Source organism: Lolium rigidum, chromosome 5 (genome assembly GCF_022539505.1).
Source record: "Lolium rigidum isolate FL_2022 chromosome 5, APGP_CSIRO_Lrig_0.1, whole genome shotgun sequence".
In the NCBI taxonomy this organism is placed as follows: Eukaryota; Viridiplantae; Streptophyta; class Magnoliopsida; order Poales; family Poaceae; genus Lolium; species Lolium rigidum.
Window position 1 is genome coordinate 194,937,541 of NC_061512.1, and position 11,716 is coordinate 194,949,256.

The window sequence follows — 11,716 nt, forward strand, 5'->3', positions numbered from 1 at the left end:
TGCCCTTTTTCCGGATGCCCATCTCCAGGCCATTACGTCCGCCTGCTCCGACCACGCGCCTCTCTTTCTTCAAGGGTCGGTCGCCTCGCCCAGAAAACAGTCTTTCAAGTTTGAAGAATTCTGGCTTCGTATGCAGGGATTCAAAGAAACGGTTTCCGAGGCCTGGAACAAGGACATCCTCGCCCACGACCCCATCCGTCGAGTCCATATCAAGCTTGCTCGCACTGCAAAGGCCCTTAAAAGGTGGCAAAGGCAGAGCATCGGCGACCTTCGGATTCAGCTTGCAATTGCGAAAGAGATCATCCTACGTATGGATCAGGCGGAGGAGGCTAGGCCCCTCTCGGACGACGAGCGGGAGTTGCGGTGCCAGCTCAAATGCTCTTACTTGAGCCTACTCTTCATCCAGAAGATCAAACTGCGACAGCGATCCCGCCTAACCTGGATCTGTCTTGGCGACGCTAACACGAAGCTGTTTCATGTCAGGGCAAACGGACGTCGAAGGAAAGTCCACATTCAGACTCTTGCCTCTGAGCAGGGCACTGCAATCACCACCAAAGACAAAGAAGATGTGCTACTAAACCACTTCAAAGGACATCTTGGGAAGAAGGCCCCCAGACTCCTTCGCCTTGATTGGGACGGCCTGGGATACACCCCTCACGACCTTTCGGACTTGGATGCCCCCTTCAGCGAGGCTGAGATTCGAGAGGCTGTTTTCTCCCTCCCCTCCGTTAAGGCGCCCGGTCCCGACGGCTTCATCGGCGCCTTTTTCAAGAATTGTTGGGACATCATCAAGCACGACGTCATCGCTGCTATTCTCCATTTGTCGCATCTCCGGGATGGATGTGCTAGCCTGGTCAATTCCGCCAACATCATTCTCATCCCGAAGAAATCTGATGCGGTGACGGTGGGAGATTACAGACCAATAAGTCTCATTCACAGCCTTTCGAAAATTTTCTCCAAGCTTCTGGCTAACCGCCTAGCACCGATTCTCCCGGACATCGTCTCCAAGTGCCAGAGTGCGTTTGTCAAAAAACGCAGTATCCACGACAACTTCCTTCACGTCCAGAACCTCATCAAGGAGCTTCACTCTTCCAAGACGCCGAGCCTCTTCCTGAAGTTAGATATCTCCAAGGCTTTCGACTCCGTTGGCTGGGCTTACCTTCTGGAGGTCCTTGCGGCTCTGGGGTTTGGCCAGATTTGGAGGAATTGGGTATGCCTGTCTTTATCCTCTGCCACATCCAGGGTGCTTCTTAACGGCGAGCCCGGCACCCCCTTCTGGCACGCCCGGGGTCTTCGTCAAGGGGATCCGCTATCCCCCATGCTCTTCATCCTGGCAATCGACCCTCTTCAGCGCATCCTCTCCCTTGCCACTCAACAGGGCATCCTCACTCCCATTCGCTCCAGGGTTACAAGATGCCGGATTTCCCTGTACGCCGACGATGCTGGGATCTTTGTGAACCCCTGCAAGGACGACCTCAATGCCATCTCCTCTATCCTAGACTACTTCGGAAAAGCTAGTGGGCTTGTCACCAACATGACGAAGACGGAAATCTTCCCGGTGCGCTGTGCGAACATTGACCTACTGGACATCCTCACTGACTTCCCGGCTAAGCCGGCCGGTTCCCCGGAAAATACCTTGGCCTACCTCTCCACTTTCGACGCCTCCGAAAGGTCGACCCGCAGCCTCTGATCGACAAGATTGCCGGAAAGTTGCCGGGATGGATGGGAAAGAACTTAGCGCGGCCAGGAAGAGTCATCCTTGCTAAGACGGTCCTCATGGCTACCGGTATATACCACGCTACGGTCATACCGCTGCCTAAATGGGCTAGAGACAGGATCAACAAGATTGCCAGGACCTTCGTCTGGGCGGGGGACGAGGGAGAACATGCGGCTCAAGGGAAAGCCCTCGTGAATTGGAAAACGGTGTGCAGGCCGAAGACTCTGGGAGGCTTGGGAATGCCGGATATTGAAAGATCTGGAAGAGCTTTAAGGCTCCGCTGGCCTTGGCTCCAATGGACTGACCCTGAGCGTACGTGGGCGGGATCGAAGCTTCCCTGTGACGAGACTGACATGGCGCTTTTCAGGGCCTCCACCAAAATCACTATTGGCAACGGAAAGCTTACCTCCTTTCGGCACGACAACTGGTGTGGACGGGGCCCCCTTTCGTCTTGGGCGCCTGACCTTTTCAAGATCGCCTCCAGGAAAAACCGCACGGTTGCCAAAGAGTTGAGCGACAACAACTGGACCCGCTCCGTCAACAGGATAAACACTCCCACGCAGCTGGCGCAATATTTGGAGCTTTGGGACATCATCCAAGCCGTCAACCTGGCCCCTGAGCAACCAGACTCCATTTTATGGACTCTCACTACCGACTCGACTTATAGTGCCAGCTCTGCTTACAACGCTCAGTTCTTCGGTGGTCAGGCTAGATTTCAAGCAACAAAGATATGGGTTGCTCACGCTGAACCGAAGTGCAAGCTTTTTGGATGGCTTGCCTTGCACGGAAAGCTGCTAACTGCTGATATGCTCGCCATTAGGGGCTGGCCACATGAACCTCTATGTCCTCTATGTCTACATGCGCCCGAGACGGCCAACCACCTATGCAAAGATTGCCCCTTCACTATAGCCATTTGGAACCGGATGAAGACCTGGGACAACGATGACAGCCCTGATAATCGCCACGTCCACCAATCCATCACTGAGTGGTGGGACGACTTGATCTCTGGAAAGGCTACAAAGGAACAAAAACGCATAAGCGGCCGGTTCCTATATGTTCTTTGGAATGCTTGGAAGGAACGAAACAGACGCATTTGGCAACCGTGCCATCAACGGCTTCGGGCCGGCCATACCGGCCGAACCTGACTGACTTTTTTCCTTTTCTTTTTTCTTTGCGTGGTTTTCTGGGGCATATTTCCACCTTAATCTAAATATGCCCTCCCCTGTACAGTTTGGTCGGTTTTTCCCCCTTGCTTAATGAAAAGGCAGTGCTCCTGCCGGTTGCTCCAAAAAAAAAAGACTATCCCTAGAACTAGCTGGCACAACTCGTCCTAGAACTAATTGCACTGGGAGTAACTCTCGTAATCATATACAGTCTACAATTTTAGAAGGAGCGGTAGGTCTTTACCTCCAAAGCGATGGACCGAAGCTGGGTACATCTTGTACTAACCCCGTCCCTAGTAGCACTGTGCAAGATACGTGGCTGACTGTTCATCTGGCTGCAAGATACGTGACCGGGCAAATACCATGCTGCTAGCTATGCCCTGTGCAAGAATTAATTCTATTGTCGAAGTACATTTTTAACGACATTGATAATATGCTTATTTTGTTCATACAAAGCTGGACGAGGTGACATTCCGGATGTACAAATAAGAATAATTAGCCACAGATCGTGTATACATAAAAGAATCTGATCTAACATTGTTTTGGTAGACTTGTTTAATCTTGACACGGAATTCTGTAGTTGTTGTTGGCTGAGAGCCATATGATCTATTTTGTACTACACTAATGTCCGTAATCTACTTTGTTGGACAAGTAAAAAATATCAGATTTATGTCAGCAGTAGAATGTTGCTCAGTTTTGGTCTATGCATGTAGTTATTTGTATTGCAATAAACTCCTGTACTTAGCTTTTCTTGGGGGGCGCCTTCTCCCTGGTCAGTGGCAACCCAATCTGAATGCCATGATGGTCACCTAAGTCACAAACATATAGCAAGATAAAGTATTGTGTTGGTCACTTAGATGAATGGAAACAACATATGAGGATATAAAGATACTTGCAATTGCGTTATATAGGATCCAGGATTACATCGGAGTGTACGTATACATGCATCTCACATACTTGTAAGAAGGTAGTACCTCCGATGTGGAGTGTAATACATTATGAGTGGTAGATCCAAATGATCATACAATCTGAACAAATAATAGGGAATTTGACCAATGCATTATTCGATCCTTGCCCCGCTGCAATATCTGTATTCTGTAATGCAAAAAACGGTCGGCAAATTAACCTCAATGAGATGAAATGGATAGCAAATTTAGTACTGGTAGATGCCTTCATATTACCCAGTACATGGTAGAAACATTTGTTGTAGCAAAGATGTCAACGAAGGAACTAATTTGTCTGATCTTTGCGAATAGTTTCAGAAGTACTTAGTTTCACTAATTCTGGAACCATGATTCTGAATAAACAAGAAGTTTCTTTCTTGGCATATCTGCAGATTGCGGCGGCAACCAAAGTGTGCTCCCCCTCCTATGCCATGCTAACGCAACGACAACTGTATTGTTGGCTGGGCACGTGTTACACGTCTCGGATAGTCTGATGACAGTATCACCGTTCTAAGGTAAGCAAAATGCTATCCTCTTCCCAATAAGATTTAGATTTATTTGTCAATTCTAAGTTCTTTTACTGTAGTAATTCTTTTATAATGATGACCACTGAACTACCATGATTTGGAAACTTTGTCAGAAACGGTGCTGGCAAGGCCGATATGGAGGCCATGGTTATAGAAGGGGCCTAGATCGGCTGGCAGCAGCTGGACATTAGGGACTTTTTTTGCTAATCTTTACCATCCTCTTAGTTAATACGTGGATTGCTCAGTGTGGACAAGGAATATTTATTCAACAACATTTTCAAGGTATTTTCCTTTTGGTCACCTCTCTCCCATCTTTAGATGATCGATTCTCGGTTTTTGTAGGCGTAATAGTTCTGAATATCTGTTGAAGGCCTAGAGGATCACCGTCCTTTCAGCAGGTATACCGAACTAAGGTTCATAAATGGCATGTTTAGGTATCATGTTTAAGTTAGTTTTACTGGTTCAGACAGAAGATTGGTGATCATAAGGATTTTGGCTTCCTTCAATTATTTTTACTTCTGAATTTGGTGTAGGAGTCACCTATGACTAGGAAACAACCTAAGAGCTGGAGTCTTTTGTATTTATAACTACATAAAGTATTGCCAAGAAAAAACCTGAGGATTCGGACAGCGTAAATTTAAATTCTAGGCACTTATAATCTCTTTTCCATTATGAATTTATCACAAATTTTATTTCTTTAAGGCCATGAGCACGAAGAAAGAAGCTAGGAGGTTAACAATACATTTGCTTGATCAAAGGTCTGATCCATGTGGGCTCCTAACATATATATATGTATGTAAAGCTTTGGGTAAGCAGATATCGATCATGGATGTTCCATATGTTGTAAGCGCGGAGTAGCAATTTTCGTAACTTGAGTGGCTCTGAAATAACAAGCATTCTATTCAAGGACTTTGCTATTAAATATTGTTTTTTACTATGACATGAATTACTGTTTGCATGGCTCTATATTTATTGCAGTTAGTTAGATCATTTAACATGCAGTATAGTGAATTAGTTATTTTCATCTTCAGAATATGTCTGAATTCAAGCATAAATGTAATAGTACTATGGAAACATTTTATCTATTTGCTCTAATGGCATGTGCACTTTCAGCATTTGTCAATGTATTTGTGAAAGCAGTGTTAATTGAATGCACTTGAGTTTTTTCGGAGCTTAAGTATTGAACTGTCATACTTCTGTGTTTATGCACAAGTCAAAGGTAAAATTTTGATTGACACGAGCAACTTTTGTAGTATCAGGATACATCAATTTCAGCAGCAGAGGACTATGATTATCTTCTAGCCAGATGAGTAAACTAGATGTGCCAAAATTTAGGATATTGAATACTCTGTTGGCTGGCAGCCTTTATCTTTGCAATTTAGATTCATAATGAGCTGCAGAGTGCAGACTTGGTTAATGAACTGAATATTCACGACACCTGAGTCCTACCTGGGTGAGGAGTTTGGTCAGAGTGAAAAAGGGGTGTAAGCTTCTGTCAGTTCCAGGCATATCTAGCATAGTGCTTGTCATCACTATGCTTTCTAGCTGTGTGAAACAACCAATACATTCCTGATTGATTAGTTCAAATGGTACTCTGTAATAAACTGTTAGTAGGGTAAAGGTTGCAGACAGTCTTTTGTATATATATGTATGGTGCTATGTACATGGTTTACATCATCACAAAATTGTTGTTTACTGAGATTGTTGCTGTTTTTTTTTTTTTGCTTCATGGTCTGCGACGGATAGGGGATTTAGCTGACTCAATTCCACGGTAAAAAGAAATATAAATGGTGCCCATGCAGAAGCAACAGATCAGGTAGAGGATTAGGCTGCACCACACTGGTGAGGAGGTGCCCGACCAACCACTAGCGTGTTTTAGTTCCACCGAGGGACATGACTTGCAGCTATCCCCAACAATGATTTACAATAACCTTGTTATAATAGATACGCAGAAAAGCAGCTAATGTTAGTTCCATTAACAAAACATGAACATATATAAAAAGTGTTTAGTTTAAACAGTTAGTCAACCAAGATTTTAGATGAATGGAACTAACATTAGTTTATCTTTTTTTTTGCAAAACACAGTAGAATCAAAGATGCTCACACATACGCGCACACACGAAGGGAGGGCCAAAAGTTCCAAGAAACTGCATTACGGAACCTCAACCAACTTCTCTGAAGTGTCGGCAGAACAAAAATAGGAGAACAGCAGAGAGTGCATTTATCGTGAATGATAAAAAAAAGAGTAAAGTCTATGTTAAACCTTGACTTTGTAGAGGTAGTCTGAATCAAATCCCAACCTTTGAATCCCTGAAACTGAGACCCCAACCTTTCTAATCCCGGTCGTTCCCTGTCGATCCTAGCAGAAACCCTGTTTGGTGCTCGTCTGTGCTGACGTGGATCCCGGGATTACTGATTAGTTGCGAGCTCTCATTCACGTGAAGATCCTGGGTGCGCAGCTACTTCTTCCAGATCGACAGCGGCAGCCTGAGGCACTAGAGACTTCATTTGGTTTGCAACGTAGGTGGGCTTTTTCCTTGTTCGTGAAGAATGGCGACAAGTTGAATGTACGATTTCATTATCGTGGTGATTTCAGTCCATTTGGATTCTGAAACTTGTAAACGATTGGTACACCAAGTTCATTATTCTATCTTTGTTCTGACCAAATACACATCAACTTTGATGTACACATTAGATTCATAAGTAATCAAGATCTGTTATAGAAGGCTGCCAGTTATAGAAGGCTGCCAGGAACGACTAAATGCAGAAGTGTTTTTTTTTTATAATAGGCACTTTATTACTCATAAAAAACAATTACACCCGACCTCCGCATAGCTAAGATGCACACAGCCATTCAAAGAGTCTCAATATTCTGAAGTGCTAAAAAAGACGAGTTAGATATTAGACATGAGCAAATGTAAAACACCGAAGATGAAGGCGGAGGCCCAATCCGTAGATTATGTTGTCACCCATGTAAGGAAAAAGTATTCATCGCCGTGTTCTCCAACCATGTACAGACCTCCGTAAACAGGTCGTAGTTCTCCACCTTCTGCGGTGCAGACCACGAACGGAGAGTAGCGGTACATCTGTAGATAACCTGCAAGAGATAAGAATTCTTATGATTAAAAACTTTGTCATTCCTACACAGCCATAATGACCATATAATGGCAAGCACCCCCACCCTAATAAACGTTCTAAATCTGTGATCGATCCCGTGAAGCCAATTACCGAAAATGTTGGCCACACTAGTCGGGGGATACAGATCAGAAGCTACTTGGATGCATGACCATATAGATCTGGCAAATCGATATTGGAAGAACAAGTGTTTAATCGTCTCATCGTGTTGACAAAAAATAAACTGGGTACTCCCATACCAATTACATTTCACAAGATTATCTTTGGTTAGGATTACTCCTCGACGGAAATACCAACCAAAAAATCTTAATTTTGGGCTGTATCTTCATCTTCCAAATCATGCAGAAGTGTATATTTCAATATTTGAGCAACTAACTGATGAAGCTCAACTATGCATTCAGTTTGTAATCTTGGTATGGTTTCTCAGTTTGATGGCTCTAGCAGCTACTGTAAAAAGGGCAAAATAAAATAATAACCGTTATTTTTTTCGTCTTCCTTAAAAAAATGTGCAGTACAGCACCAATACTCCGACCACCTGAAACCTAAATTTTTTTACTGGCAACATCAAATTATGCCAGTCGAGCGATATTTCTTCAGGTTTTGAGAGGGAACCGAGAGCGACCCGCACTCCCTTCAGTTTTTGGCAGGACGGAACTTTCATCCCCATCCATTCCCGCTCCGATGACGTCGCCGTCGTCGATCTACCGGCCCAGCGCTCCTCCGAGGCCGTCGCCACCGCGAATCGGTGCCATGGAGTCCTCCGACCTCCCGCCGTCCGCTGCTCAACTCCCTCGTACCACAATGGCAACTCATGTTTCTCCGCTGGTGAACGCGTGCTCGCCGGCCGACGACGAGGAGCATGCTAGGGCTTTTAGTTTTATATATTTTTTATCACTACGTAAATTATCTTTAAGCAATGCGAATTCAAAAAAATTTGTGTCGTGCCACTGGGGGCAGGCTTCGACGCAAACGGGCGCATGGTCAATTTCGACTATTTCGGCTGACGCAAACGAACACGCACGCAGACAATTTAAACGTCCGTAGCGTAGGGCGGCCTCAGGCTGCCGCTGTCGATCTGGAAGAAGCAACTGCGCACCCAGGATCTTCACGTGAATGATAGCTCGCAACTAATCAGTAATCCCGGGATCCACGTCAGCACAGACGAGCACCAAATAGGGTTTCTGCTAGGATCGACAAGAACGACCGGGATTAGAAAGGTTGGGGTCTCAGTTTCAGGGATTCAAAGGTTGGGGTTTGATTCAGACTACCTCTACAAAGTCAAGGTTTAACATAGACTTTACTCATAAAAAAAGTCCACTTACATTGATAAATACACCATTTTGGAAAACAGCCATCTCAACCTGATACCACCATCAAACTTTAGCCATGTGAGAAGAGATTCATATCTGCGATGCATGATAACACATTATTTCACTGTGATAGCTCATCGTACGTTGACATAAAGAATATCGTAGTAGGTTAGTGCACTAAATCAAAAATATATGTGGTGGTACTCTCACAACTCACTCAGAACTGATAAGAAAAAGAAATCTTACCGCTCCAAAGTGAATTAGTATTGCTTACCACTTGTAGGGACAACTAGTGCACGGATGTAGCGAAGCGAATATCAAGGGTATAAGAATAAATCACACGACAAAGCAGGATATATGTGGGGATGTAGGTAAGCTACCTATTTGCACCAATAACAAGCTCTAGCGCTGACCGTAGATAACCAATGATACTCACACAAGGCGATAAATGTGGCAATGCAACTATATGGATGAAAGGTCGCAATGCACTCGAGAGACACTAGCAAAGCTCAACGAAACAGGCACAAGATTGCTCAACTACCGGTGCAGAAAAGTAAACTAGGTCTTCACTTGATCTTACTAGCACTTCACACTTCTTCTTTTTGGATTTTCTTTTTGGAACACACGCAACTATGTAGCTCTTTTTGCTTCTTTTCTATTTGCTATTTTTATTTTATTTTTATTACTCAACTCCTTGATAACACGGCCAACAGATAATGCAAAGCACCAAAACCCTAATGATCAGCCTGTCGAGCGGTAAAACTAGTCTCTTCTGGGGAAGTTCCTAGTCACGTATATCGAAAGGCTGTGGCTATGGTTTGGACAAACACACTGTATGCTATGTGGACTCGGAGCAACAAAAACTGACTCTAGATGAAAGCGGAAACACAAACCCTAACAATACTAGATGGAAGAAAAAGATACGCAAAAACAACTACGAAAAGCAACTAAAACTCGAAATTAGTGCAATCTAAAGCTATGGCAAACCCTAACCCTTTTTTTTTTTGGCTTTTTCTGGATAGGAAACACTCACAACTCAACTATGGGGTGGATTGTGGATGGCTTACCGAGGAAACCCAAGAATCTGATACCAAGATGATAAGGGGTTGCCCGATCTTCTCAGTAAGCAATGTTGGTGATGATGATCACGGGATGATGGCGGCGGAGATAACTTGATGAAGTGGATGATATCTTGTATGACGCAACGAGATCTCTCGATTGGTCCCTGTCGCCAATGCAATAGCTCTCAACCCTGCAAGATATTCGCAACTCCACACACTTGCGCACGTAGCCGCCGACCACGAAGCGGTAAGTTGCAACCTCCTAATTCCCAATGGAACAGCAGATCACACAAGACTTTCAGATCTACACCAAATCAAAGCAATATGGTGTAGGGATTCAATATTTTTGCATAGCAAATAACTAAGAACTAGGGTTTATCTTAAACGTGGTCTAAAGCTACTTTGGGGACGTCCTGGGCACTTATATAGGGGTTCAGGACGACCTCAGGTCGAAAAGATACAAAAATAACTGACCCAAAATAGATCTGGTCGAGACAGACTCGGACTCGGCCAGCCTGGGGCCGGTCGACCGGGCCTGGGACCGGCCGGTCCGGTCTGGACCGGGCCAGGGACCGGATGGCGACCGGGCGGGCGTCCAGGCTTACTAGATACGCCCCGGCTGGCACAAGCGTGGGACCCGGTTCAGACCGGGCTGATCCGGCGTGGGAGCCGGTCCGACCGGGCCTGCGGCCGGGCGACCCAGCGTCACAGCCGGTTGACCGGGCTGAGCGCCGGCCTGAACATCTCCTCCTCTCGCGCATGCCTCCCGCTCCTCCCTCGCGCGTCCATGGGATGTCTTCTTGTCCAGCTCCATGTCCAGCTTCTTGTCCAGCTGCTCCTCTCCTCCTCGTGCGATGCTTGCTCCTTCTTCATACCTGATCATACATAAATAATACTCCCTCCGTTCCTTTCAATAGTGCCTATTGTATTTTGGCACGGAAATTAGCGCAAGCCATTTTTTTGACACAAAACCCCCTAGCGATCTTAGATACAAAATAGGAAACTGAAATCAGATCTCAGAAAATAAATTTGTTTCCATAACCGATCGCTCATGTACTCCCTCTCTCCCGCTATTCTTTCCATAATCAAATTGGTTTCCATATTTTCTGGACGGGAACAGATTGGTTTCCAGATTTACTGGACGGGAACAGATTCGTTTCCAGATTTTTTGGACGGGAACATATCGGTGGAAGGGGTTCTTTGCAAAAAACATAGCTTACTCTTATATTCTGAAACAAAAGCGAAAAAACAATAGGCATTATAGAAAGGAACGGAGGGAGTACGACTTAGGCAGTATAAAGTTCTCATCGATCAAAGTATCACTTAGGAACAAGTTCGCCTGTTGTTTAAGTAGCTTCGCACGGGCTCGTGTCATTGGTCCAATCCTAACTTCATTGGACTTGAGCTTCACAGCAGGATCATCTTCAAGTTGTAATGACGGAGGTAGTAGTGAGGTAGGGATGTCCTCATCACCGCACCACTTCACCCTTGCTACAATGCACCCGGCGGACACAGCTCCATTGCAAAGACCTGATCCAATCTGATTACAAATGTAGCTAGCTGCCTAACTATGACCTGATCCATTCTGATTACCTACCAACTACCATGTGCAAACTACTTACTGGTGATTGTCCCCTATTGTTCTTCGTGAGGAAAGAAAGATCGATTTCTTCTCAAAGCCCGATGGGAACAGAGAGCATTACTAGACTGTATGGGGGCGGTTACCTTCGATTTCAGTCCTCTACGATCGTCTGTCGGCAACAACGATCAGCCACCGAATGCCATTTTTGCCGTCCAAAGAGCAACTCTAGCGGACACCGTAAACCGCAAACCCCAAATACATTGATGGAATACACCCT